General features: G+C 40.7%; 2 long non-coding RNA genes across 2 annotated transcripts; both read right to left on the minus strand.

The window, feature by feature from the left end:
• Nucleotides 1–630: 630 nt before the first annotated feature.
• On the minus strand, nucleotides 631–3,517 carry LOC133626689 (uncharacterized). Its single transcript, XR_009819721.1, has 3 exons — nucleotides 3,438–3,517; nucleotides 1,754–1,942; nucleotides 631–716 (listed from the first exon to the last, which is right to left on the minus strand). It is a non-coding gene; the product is annotated as an uncharacterized LOC133626689 (long non-coding RNA).
• Nucleotides 3,518–6,389: 2,872 nt separating this feature from the next.
• LOC133626678 (uncharacterized) lies at nucleotides 6,390–7,859 on the minus strand. Its single transcript, XR_009819717.1, has 3 exons — nucleotides 7,781–7,859; nucleotides 7,198–7,256; nucleotides 6,390–6,445 (listed from the first exon to the last, which is right to left on the minus strand). It is a non-coding gene; the product is annotated as an uncharacterized LOC133626678 (long non-coding RNA).
• Nucleotides 7,860–13,042: the final 5,183 nt, after the last annotated feature.

The raw sequence follows: 13,042 nt of genomic DNA on the forward strand, positions 1-13,042 counted from the left end.
ACACTCTCCACAGTGGTGCAAGGAGTAGGAACAGTGAGAGAAACAATCACGTGGACTCCAAGGTCAGTGATGAAAGAGAGGAGCAGGTGTGCTGGAACAGAGACCTCCCTGCATTCTATGGAGAGAATTGGTGAAGCTAAGATTTGTTTGCATTTCTTTAAAGACCCTACAGCAGCAGTAGAGACTCATTTTGCTAAAGCTGGCCCCAGTCCAGGGGCAGCGATTCACTTCATTATTGGCCCCAAGCCAGGGGCAGTGATTTCCTTCTTTATCACTATGGCCGGAGCAGGCCGTGTCCCGAAGGAGGGACCCAATATCCACAGCTGTAACTGTGGGGAGGAACCAGATTGGGATTTATCAAAATGAGACAGAACATAGTTAAAAATGTCATCATGAATGCATTCTGTGTCAGACATTCCTGTCAGCCTTTCTTCTAGCTGGCAGAAGGGCAGGGTTTGGGCTATTTTTAGCAGAAGTAGTTAAATTACAAATTCACAAACCTCCTTTATTCTTAGAAGTCAAGATATTTTAGTTTGTTATATCTTAATAATTAAAAACCCCACTTACCTGTGTAAAATGATGCTCACCTGATGAACCATTTCTGCCTCATCTCCTGAATTGGTGAATGTCGGCACCTTCTGAAGATTACTGTGGGTAAAAGCCAGTATTTTGAGTAACACAGCGGTTCTTTCACTGTCCATACAAGGCTGTACAACCTAAAGGTGGATACAAACCAGAGGGCTGGTAATTCATGTAATCTAGACACGCTTTACTGTGTATTTCTTCTTTTAAGAAGCACGAAGCATTGTTATATGCCAAAGAACATTGGTAAATCCTAAAGCTTCTGTTAAACTTATAATGTACAATATACAACTCTCACAAAGGGTGTGAATTTCTGACAGCTTCCAGAAGCAAAATTAAAACCCATCACAATCAAAATCTCGCATCGGTATTTTCTTATACGTGTGATTTTTGATGATTTGTTAGTGTTGAAGTTTCTCACTGAAGTACCACTGAAGAAGTTTCACACTCCATAAGCACAGTGCACTACCTCAGATAGTCTTAAAAAAAGCCCCAAAACATGGACATTTGCAGTGCTGCCAAATCACTAGACTTTTCACAAAAAGTGATGTTTTTCCAGTTTCATGTCATGCTCAGAATGTCTGGTCTTAGAGACTTCCCAACATTCTCAATCCCCAAATGATTATGTTTTGAGTCACAGAAGAATTCAGATCATCCTTGTAACATTTTATACAATTCTTCAGCTCTATACCACACTGACTGGAAGTTCCATGAGAAGACACCTCAGAATATACAGTAGCTTTCTCAAAATATTAGGTCAAATTAATTTCTGCACTGTGTGGCACAGAGCAGTCAAACAAGTATTTTACTAGCTCTGTCTTTGGAAAACTCACTTGTAGTTCCGCCACTCAAGCAACAACCACAAAAACATTCTGAACATTCTGGTCACAAACAATAGCATTTGCAAGTACTTGATACCAAACTCAGGCTCATTTGCACTAACAATAAAATCCTCGAGAGTGCACCTTCATCTCAGGCTTAAACAAGACCTTCAGCTGGTTCAGTGATTAACTGACACAGGTCTTCCAAGAGTTCTCTGGCTGCACTCGCGGGACGTGCAACTGGACAGTCCATTCAGGCCTGTAGCACTGCTCATGTATACTGACCTCAATCAGTGCAAACAGTAAAACAGTGTCGTGAACAAAGAGTGACACCATCCCCAAACTCTTACCTGTTACACATTTCCGTAGATGGAAGCTTCTTCAATGGCTGTTACCACATCACAAGGATCGTTCCTGAGCTCCTTTATCTAGTGTGCTGTATGTTTATTCCAATGAGTTCCAACAGCAATAATTTGCTGTGAATACTTCCATTCTTCAGCAATAACGGGTTTCTTGTAACAATCTCATATAGTAAACACCTATCAAGAAAAAGCAGAAGTCAGTTTCTATCCTCTTATCCTGTTCCAACAAGTATGTAGCAGCAGTAAAAAGCAAACTGTTTCAGCACACTGTTCTTTCCAGTCACAAAAGATGGAAGTCTCAGGAAAAGGAGCAGTTCAAATCTGAAAAAAAAACCAAACTAAGCCTAGGCAAAAGCAAATCCAAGAGGTCAGAGGCAGACAGCAGACTTGTCAAAAATACCAAACCCAAGAGCACAAATGGTGTGTGTGCAGCATTAAATTACTTCTAACAAGTGAAACCCACTAAGACAGGACTCACACATTCCTGGTGTACTGCTGACCTAAGTGACGTGCAGTTCAGCTGTGGAACAACAGCAGGATTTTTGCCAAAGCTCTACCACACTTTAAAGTAATATAGAGCTCTGGCACAGTTCTGAGAGATCTTTCTCAACCTGCCACTAAACTTACCCCTAGCTGCAATAACATACCCTTTCTGTAACAATACTTTAGAAGAGCTACAATCAGATTTTTATCAAATAGCTCAAACATTTTCAAATGACCATTTCCCGCTGAAAGAGCATCTTTGTTTTTCCTATTCAAGACAGATGTTTTTGAGAAACTGAGAACTACCTTTCCCACAATTTTAATGTTATATCCACACTTCATCTCAGGAAGTCCAATAGCACAACAGAAAGAGCAGTCTGAAGACAAAACAGCAATAGTCCACTGGATAAAGAAGACATATCATCTAATTTATGACTTGATATTTGCTGCTACAAAGGCACATTTAACAGCTTCACATACAGCAAATTGGGCAACCTATTTCCACTAAGGAATTTCTCTAGCTTATCACAGCTAGAAGCACAGCCCTTTAGTCTTATCACCAATTTTTTAACAGATAATATTAGAAGGTTAATGATTTAAAAAAATCTGATACTGATACATCCTGGTCAACATGGAACTTGATGCTCTGCCTCTTATAAAACTGTGATCAGTTCATTCTTTTATCTGCACTGTCATTAAGACCCAAGAACCCAAGAAAATACTTCCAAGGCTATTTGATCATTCACTTCTGCCTTTCATTCTACTGTTTAAACAGTGCTGGTAAAAGGAAAAATGAAGTTTCTTACAGACAAGACCTTAAAGCAGATTAAAGACCCCTACACTGAAACCACCGCTACCAAATGGAACAAAAAGAAAAGTCAACTGCTTTGGAAACCATCCACAGCAAAAGACAGCAGCATAATGGAGCAGTAACTTAGACCAGGGCAAGACAGGGCTCACTGATTAAAGAAAAAAACAAGGTAAAGTCTGCTTTGACTGATTACAACTCCACTTCTCCAATACTTCATTCTGCCAGAAGTATAAAAATATGGGATTTTCAAACTTCATTTTCTTTTCAACTCTCCCACTGGGGTTCAGGAAGGTGTTTGTTTTCAGTGGGTGACACTTGCTTTCAAGACACTTGCACAACTGAATAGTATTTTACCATCTGAACATGTAAGCTATTTACCTGTTCAGGACCATCAGAGAACAGCACCTCAACCTCATCAAGAACAAGATGGCAAAGATTACGAAACAGCGTGTGACGTTCAGACAGTCTCAGGAGGCAATATGGTGTAGGCACTATTACCTCACCTACAAGTCGGTAAAGGACAACTGTTAACATTAATTTACATTCCACATGACACACTAGTTTTATTAAGAAGGTCTCAACTGCATTTCAGATGCATCATCTTGAAGTTATGGGAAGGGTTTTTTTGGTTGGTTTTGGTGGTAAGGTGTTTTTGTTTGGATATTTGTGTGTGTTTGGATTTTTGGTTGGGGTTTTTTGTTTTGTTTTTTTTTTAAATAGGGACCATATAACTCCATGTTCTGACTTCTAGTCAACAGTCATTTTAGTTCGCTTCTATTTCTTTACCCCTGTGTGTCTTTAAGATCTGAGTAGGCAAAACTGTGTTTTTGAAACACTGAAAAGTCTTTGTTAACAGGTTTACAGAGCAGGATGTCATTTCATTTCCCAACAGGACCATGGTAGAACCAGATCGACAGAAGGTAAATATTTAAACACATTGAAGCATAGCCTTTAGAAGTTTGGTTTTAACAACAAAATAAAGCCAATATTGTACCTTCCATATCTACACATGTATGTAAAAATACACACATGTAAAAATAAAACCACTATTGTAAAACCTGCTTCTAAATCAGGAACATCTATGATGAATCTTAATTCAGCATGAACCTCAGCAAACCCCTCCCACTCATTTGGCTCAAAAAAGTGGTTATGAGACTTGCAAAAACACAGATCATTTTAACAGCTTTAATACTATTTACTGTTCAATAGCATTAATGAAGCTTCATGCATCACTAGAGTTACAGCATCTAAGAAACAAAATGATCACTTGATAGGAAAAAGTAAAACTTCATTTCTTACAGTTTTGTGCAACTAAGACAGCCTACATTGCATTCAAGTGTCATTAAGACAACAGAAGTATTCTTATTTCCTCAGATTTTCACACTTTTAGCTGCTTCTTTGTTCTGCCCAAGTATTAACAACATTGGATGAAGCTGTCTGGAGCATCTCTGGTATGTTTTCAGTAGCTCAAAAACAAGTTGTGCCTTCTTCCACCCAGGACACAAGATAAGTGCTAGTGGCTAGGTGTGTATGTACAAAAGAGTTACAGTATAGCGTGAGACAACTGTTTAGAATCTTAGTCATTGTACTATTTCAGAATTTAGGGCAAAACTAAAATCTGCAAAACAGGCCTTTCAATGCTTCAAACAGAAGCTTTTAACACCATATCACCTCTTCAATGCAGATGGTACAGGTCCGAGGAACCGTGCATCAAGCTGGAGACAAATGGATGTGCAGCAACACACGGTGAAAGGTCCAAAAGTTTCATAGAAGCAGAAACATCTTGTCTTACTTGGAGCTGTGTGAGCCATTTTCAGTGGTCCCTTACAGCCTCAGTAAGTCTATGTTTCTGTGATCTAATGCAGTAGAAAATGAATGACAATGTTTTAAAAATCAAACCAGACATTTCCATTTCACTATGTAACAGCCCCTTAAAAATCAAGCTTCATCGAGTATCCAAGTGATATGACATTAACCACTTGTTAGATATTACTTGATAAATAAGTTACAGACTCCCACACTCATGCAGTCCATCTCTGTCAATGTCTAAGCAGATGGCCTAAATAACCTGGGAAGCATCATGAAGATACTCTAAGATGACATCAGATGCACCCATTCTCAACATGCACTACCTTTTGGATCATTCATTGACATTTGCACCTTAGAACACAAAACCTGCAGTACTCTAATATATACATCCTCCACTCCTGTTTCTCAAGGTTTGTAGCAACTGCTCAACTGCAAAAGTGTAAGAACTGGTGGAATATACAAGAAAGGATTATTTCCCTGACATGAGATGGCAACTACATCACATCCTTGAGCTATTGGTGGCCAACAGTAAGATTCAGTGGAGTTAGGGCCTAAAATTTTTTTTTCCGAGTAAGTTCCTACAGAAAGAGAAATAAAGAGTTCTACCTGAAAATCGTGTGCTTGAAACACCAACAAGGCAACACAAAGCACTGAGCAATTTAAAAGCCTTTGACCCACTGCATAATACATTTCCTTAACACACAATATGATAAGAGTTCTTCTGGGATGAGGAGTTAAATTCTTACATCTAATTCAAATGCCATCATTTGTAGCAGTGGTTGATAGATCAGATGAAACTGTACAATTCTACAGTCTCTCTGAAGCATAATTTACTCAACCGTATGAACAACCTCCTACACATTCCTCAATCAAAATTAGCTACTATAGTATTTAGTATCTGAAAGTTAAGGTATGATACTAGTCTTAAAAATACTAAATGTAATGTATTACATTAGCATTACCCTTTCCAGATCTTCAAGAAGTGGTGCTGTTTCCAGAATTGATGGTGGCTTCATTTTCTTGCCAAGAAAGACAAAGTTTCTTTCTTCAAGATTTTGAAAACTCTGAAACCATATGAAATAGATGACAAAGGCAATACTTAGTAAATGGGTTTGAGCTTACATCCAACTTAAAAACTATTTTTTTTGAGAAGAATTAGCCAAAGAAATGCTAAACACAAATGAAGTACAACTCACACACACGTCACACAGAACAGTGCTGAGACTCCTACTGTCCCCTGACTTGGTCATTGCCTCTGTTTCTTGCTTTTTTTCTTTTTGTCTCTTCCCCTGCATTTTTTTTTGCCCTTCCTGTTTTCACAGAGGCACCACCAACTTTGCTGGCTTGCTGAGCTTTGGTCTGGTCTTGTTGCTGATGTGGCTGGATTCAGTCCCTGATGTCCCTCCACAGAGTACCTCCACAATGACCACTCTTGTAGCCTCAACACTACCCACACCTTTCACATACATGACATATGTTTGCAGAGGTTTAAATGGAAGTTATATCCTGGAATTACCTGTTGCTCATTTTCAGTTCTATGTGTGTTCAAAGGATCAGAATTTAAGCACTGCTGAAGCCTGAGAAATATACAAATATTAAATTCAATGGAAATGCAAAAGGAAAGTGTAATCAATAAATATCACCAATATTTCTAAATGGCACGAAACAGTTCACCTACAAAATATCTCTGATGTATTACCTGTGCCAACAAAAACCCTCAAATATGACAGAAGAAATCAAAAAGGACCATTTTGGATGTAAAATTTACTATTAGGTTTTAGGTATCTGAAAATAACCCAAAGGTTTTTTTAACCAAGACAATTGGTAGGTTCCTGAACTTCAGAAGAAAATCAGATGGGACTGCAGGAAAAAGGTGTCTTAAAGTTGCAAAACCATGAAACAATGTATCTTTGCAGCAGTTAAAACTTGAATTAAAAACACCCCTCAGGTTGTTTACATATGCAGCAAGTGATTTGCAGCATAATAAAAGCCTTGCACAAGTCAACTCAGTCAGATTTCATTCAGCTTGAAAACGTTATCAATCACACTAAGAATAAAAGAAGGCAACTGAATATGCTGAGTGTGCAGAAATGTACTGCCTCATCACAGCCTTGTTTTCAAGCTACTGTTTAGAAAGAATTGCTATTTTTACTGTGGTCTGGATAAGTATCAGCAGCTTCTAATGGCCTCCTTCCCCAATACCATGTGCACACATCTTGTCTTACCCTCTGCCCTTTTAGCTGTCTAAGAAGAGTAACTGGAAACATACTACAGCTCCTAATTATCTGACTACACAATTGTTTCAAATATGTAACATACTGTACCATACCTGTCTGTGTGAACTGCTGGATTTTCCTTGAAAGGCAATCCTGGGATTGTTTTGACAATCTATCAAGAAAAGACAAACCCTTTTCTGGCAGTAAAATACTGTTTAAGAGCAACATTTTAGAAAAAAAAGATTACTGAGCTCAAGGTGGTTTTCTTACCTAACCAAATTTTCTTCATTAAGAATCAAGCATGCAACAAGAACATCAACCACACAGGAGAATTAGTTCATGTTCACAACTCAAGCTATAGCTTCTGGCAGCTCTTTCTTGGAAGAATCTGCCCCTGTATTCCCCCAACAACTACCAAAAGCTGGCCACACAAAACCACTACACATCTTCACAGCACTAGAGCAAGTGAGTACAAAAGGAGACACAACCTGTTCAAAGTCCTTAGTTGCAATCTAAAAAACCAAAACCAGCAGAACCACAAACTTGAAGGACAATGTTCTCTTTTAACTAGATCAAGACTTAGTCCCAGATTTGTTACATGAAAGGACGTGATAGCTGACTACAGTATTCCTAATCTGCCTTACAGATGCTTAACTTAATTCATTTTGACATTTGAATAGAAAATCTAACACTTACAGGTGTGGTAGTTTCACTGTCATCTGTGCTGGAGCTTTGTCATGTCTTTTCAAGAACAGAACCAGATACAGCAAGATCTAGAAAGACAATTTTAAAAGATGCAGAAACACGTTTGTGATTATCTGAATCTATGAAAGGCCAGTCTTTTTACAGGTGGTTGCAACTGACTTCTGTCTCTGTCTCATTTTCTAATGGCAAAAAGAACAACCAAAAGACAGTTGTATTTACATAAAAAGATGCAAATGAACCGAGGGAACAAGGACAGAGGATATTTATAGTGATTCAAGTCTGTTTTAAACAAGACAACTCACAGAAAACATTCAAGTTACCTCTGTGTAGAGAAATCCCTCTAAACTCAAATCAAACAGTAAGGTATCACTGATCAATGCTACAAGTTATTTCAACAGTATCTAATGCTTTTCAGCATATCAACAAATGACCCTGCAACTCACCCTTTGTCTTATCAAGGACAAAATGCTTCAGAGTATTCCTGCATCTGCTGATTTGATTGCTCTTTGTAAAGTCTGATACATAGGCAGTGTTTGTTAGGATACCTTTTGTTCCACTTGTTGGATTCCAACTGATACAGTAGTTCAATATATCCAGGTAAAGACAAATGGTGCACTGCATGAATGATTGCTGCCAACACACACGGTTCCCACTTGTTTCAGGATCTGTTGACACCTTCTGCTGGAGCAGCACTGTCCTCAAATCAAGTGCAGGATTAACAACTTTCATTGGAAGAGAGTCAAGATTTAATGATGTTTGGGTCTCCTGATAATCTGCTGAACTCACTGCATTCTCTTCAGCTTGCTCAAAATGAGCAAAGCTGCTTAAGACGAGATCATCATTAACGCATACCTAAAAAACCCAAGTATTTCACTGACCAGAATCAACAAGCAAGTCACCATCACATACTGCTTTAGAATTTATTTGAAGCTGGAGACAACAGGAAGACATATGCAGTATGTACAAATGCTTTCTGAAGAGTACTCATTCCACAGCAGGAAAGTTGGTCATATCTTCCTCTATGTTCTCCAAACAGGTGTTACTTACCAGTTTCATGCTTTTGCCTAAAATTCTGTGCTCAGTTTTCTATCAGCTTTAAACATTTTTAGAAAAACTATCTTAGTTTTATGTCCCTTTGATTCAGAGTGCATCCAAACCTGGCAGGAAAAAACAATATTGAACTTAAAAGTTCTTACTGGCTCAGAGAGAAGTAACACTTGCCAACTGAGATTCTGAACAGAGAAGGTATTCAAATTAAGATGTAATCCAAGTTATTGTCTACAGTGAAGACCACAGCTCTAATGTTAAAAGTCTTGGTAAAATACTCCAAATGGCAGCACTTTTCAAACACATTTATTTTTGTCTACTACGCAGCTGCTTAAGTCTGACAGTAGCTGCAGTAGAGATTTAGCCGGAGTTACGCACTTTGGTAAGTGCAACGAGCTTTCTTCCTTTCTCCCAACTGTTTGGGAATTCAGCCTTATGCACATATGAACTTGTATTTATTTTCATAACACCATGCAACTGCCTTCTTGAAATATCTTTAAGTGTATCACAAAGAAGGACAAGAGTACAGTAAATTCACATAGTTGTTCATCTGAAGTACTTGGGGGACTTCATTTGCTTATCAATACCTTCCAAAGCGGTTCACAAGTTTCCACCTCACAGAATTCATCCCAAAGTTCACAAACAATAGATTTAGAAAATAAATCTTCTAATAAGTTAATGATTGCACTTCTACTGTATATGGCAAATTACAAAATTCACTTGCAAATAACACTTTTCGGTCTTAAATTTGTCACAAAGTTATAACTTCTATAGCACAGTGCACAAAGAGCTTTATAGAGAGAAAAATATCTTACCTTTTCACCTTTTATTGTCACATAAAGGAAAACATCAGATGTGGTATCTTCTACAGCACATACTTTGGCTGTCATCTGGGTAGTAGCAAAACTGAGTGATGGTGTTTCAATGACGCAGCTGCCTGTTCTTTCCTGCTCTTCTCCAGCCCAGTGTTTCCTCACTAACCCAGCATCTGGAAGAGCAAACAATGGGTGTTTTAAAAGTCTCCCTCTCACTGCAGTGGTGACAAGTTTCTGTTGATCTCCTGGGGACTTTACTTTGGGTTTGCTTTGACATTTTGGCCACTTGGACTTGAGAATTCTCCCTCCCTTTTCCACCCCCCTTTTCACATTTGTTGCCTGGGATTCTCCCTTTACAGTTCTTGCTGGACATTTATCCAGACTCTGTGCTCTGCACTTGAAACAACCAGCAGATGATTTCTGATGGAACCTCAGGCTCTCTGCACTGGCCTGATGCAAAGGCAATTTGCATCAAAACTCCTCCAAAATCCTTTTTTTTCTCTCTCAGAATTGCACCAAAACCTCATTTTATCCCTCACAACTCCCCCAAACCCCACTTTTTCCCCTCAAAAGGCTTCCAAAACTCCACATTTTCCCTCAAGATGGCACTTTTTTACCCAGCAGTTCCCAAAAATCCCACTTTTTCCCTCAGAATAGCACCCAAAACCCACTTTTCCTCTGAAAATACCTCCAAAATCTCACTTTTTCATTCAGAACTCCACCCAAACCCCACTTTTCCCCTCAAAACTCCACCCAAATCCCACCTTTTCTCCTCAGAATTGCACCAAAACCTCATTTTATCCCACAACTCCACTGCTTTTGGCCCTCAGAAATCTACTCCATCCCCACTTTTCCTCTCAAAACTCTTCCAAACTACACTTTTCCCTGCAAACCTGCACCAAAACCCACTTTTTCTCCTAAAACTCCAACAAAATCTCACTTTTCTTCTCAGAAATTGTCCTGGTTTAGGCCCATCAGGGAACAAAGACCACGATTAGCCCCAAAGAGGCTGAGAATTGCTCAAGGGCAGGGAGAGCTTAATTGCCGCTTAAGGTTCAGGACAAAGCAGACCAGGCCACTGGGTTTGGGGAAGAAAACAGAAAAAAAAAACAATTTAATGCAACATCAACTAAAACATACCCCCAAAAACCCAAAACATAACCAAAATGAAACAACACAGAGCAATACATCAATGAAGAGTCCAACCAGCCTTTTGAAGAACACCTTCTTGCCACCCCTCCCCTCTTCCCGGGCTCAGAGCCCTGATCCCGGGGCTTTTACCTTGTCCCCCCCCCCGAACGGTTCGGGGGAGCAGGCAGTGGAGGTCTCAGTTAGTCTGTTCCCCATAGCTTCTGCCGTTTGTCCCTCCTCAGGACGGGTGAACTCCACACCAGTCCTCCCTGCGAGTCCGTGGGGTAACTCACACGCATGGCAGCCCTGCACGGGCTGCTCCGATACCCACTGACTCCAAAGGCTGCAGCTCATCTCTGCCTCTCGTGTGGGGCTGCTCTGCGGCGTGCAGGCTCTCCAGCACGGCCTGGGCCATGGCCCCTCCCCACACAGTCCCTCTCCCGTCCGGGCTCACTCACACGGAGCTGCTGGGAACTCTCGGTCCTGCCATGGATCTCCACAGGCTGCAGGGGCACAGCTGCATTCTCGCCACGGCTTGCAGAGGAGTCTCTGGTCTGTTGCTTCTCCTTCCTTCCTCCTTCTCTGGCTGAAGGGTCCGCGTGGTCGCCTCCATCTCGTGTGACTCTTACACCTCCTGCCTCGCATTTCAAATTCCCGTCCCCTAAATAGTGCTGGCAGAGGCGCCAGATTGGCCCAGCCGGGCCGAGGTGGGTGTGAACCCAGGAGCCGGGGGAGAGTCCGCAAACTCTTTACCGGGTCTTCACTGCAACCCTCTCCCCCTGTTACTAAGTCAAAAGCTGCTCCTTGCTAAACCAGAACACAAATAAACAAAACCTCTACTTTTTCCCTCAGAATTGCTCAAAAACACCGCTTTTCCTCTATCAAATTCCACCCAAATCCCAACTGTTTTCCTGTAAAATGCCACCCAAACCTCACCTGTCCCCTCAGATTTGCCCCCACACCTCATGTTATCCCTCACAACTCCCACAAACCCTCACTTTTCCCCTCTAAATCCCAACAGAAAACAACTTGCTCCTTCAAATCTCCACCCAAACCCCCACTTTGGACCTCAGATAGTTACCAAAACCTTCCTTTTTTTCTCACAACTCCACCCAGTCCTCACACTTTCCCCTCAGGATTTCCCCAAAACCCCACTTTTCCTCTCAAAACTACACCCAAATCCCAATTGCTTTCCCTCACAATTACCCCAAAACCTCTTTTGATCCCTCAGAACTCCCCCAAGACCCCACTTGGTCCTTCAAAACTCACACAAAACCCCTTTTCTCCTCACATCTTCCCCAAAGGCCCTCTTTTCCCCTCAGAATTACTCCAAAACCTCACTTTTTCCATACAAACTCCACCTAAACACCACTTTTGCTCTCAGAAATTTACCAAAACCCTGCTTTTTCCCTCAAAACACCACCCAAATGCCACTTTTCTTTCTCAGAAATGTACTCAAACCCCACTTTACATCCTCAAAACTCCTCCAAAATCCTTTTTTTTCCTCTCAAAACTGCACCAAAACCTCATTTTATCCCTCACAACTCCCCCAAACCCCACTTTTCCTGTCAAAACCCAACCAACTCCCCCCTTTTTTGCATTCAAAATACACTCATACCCCACTTTTTCCCCTCAAAACGCTTCCAAAACTCCACTTTTTCCCTCAAGATGGCACTTTTTTACCCAGCACTTCCCAAAAATCCCACTTTTTCCCTCAGAATAGCACCCAAAACCCACTTTTCCTCTGAAAATACCTCCAAAACCTCGCTTTTTCACTCAGAACTCCACCAAAACACCACTGTTTCCCTCAAAACTGCACCAAAACCCCGCTTCTTCCCCCAGAAGTTCCCCAAAACTGCACCTTTCCCCTCAAAACTCTACCAAACCCCACTTTTTCCCCTCAAAACTCAACCAAAACTCCATTTTCCCCCTCAAAACACCACCCAAACTCCACTTTTACCCTCAGAATTTCCACAAAATCCCACTTTTCCCCTCAAAACCCCAGCAAAACATTTGGTTTTTTCCAAAATCCACCCAAACCCCACTTCTTCCCTTTAAAAATTTACCAAAACCTCACTTTTTCCCTCAAAACTCCACCAAAATCCCACCTTTTCCCACAGAAATACCCAAAACTCTCATCTTTTCCCTCAAAACTCCACCAAAATCCCACCTTTTCCCTCAGAAATGCCACCCAAACCTCACTTTTCCTCTCAGATTTGCCCCCACACCTCATGTCATCCCTCACAACTCCCACAAACCC

This window comes from Colius striatus, chromosome 14 (assembly GCF_028858725.1).
Source record: "Colius striatus isolate bColStr4 chromosome 14, bColStr4.1.hap1, whole genome shotgun sequence".
In the NCBI taxonomy this organism is placed as follows: Eukaryota; Metazoa; Chordata; class Aves; order Coliiformes; family Coliidae; genus Colius; species Colius striatus.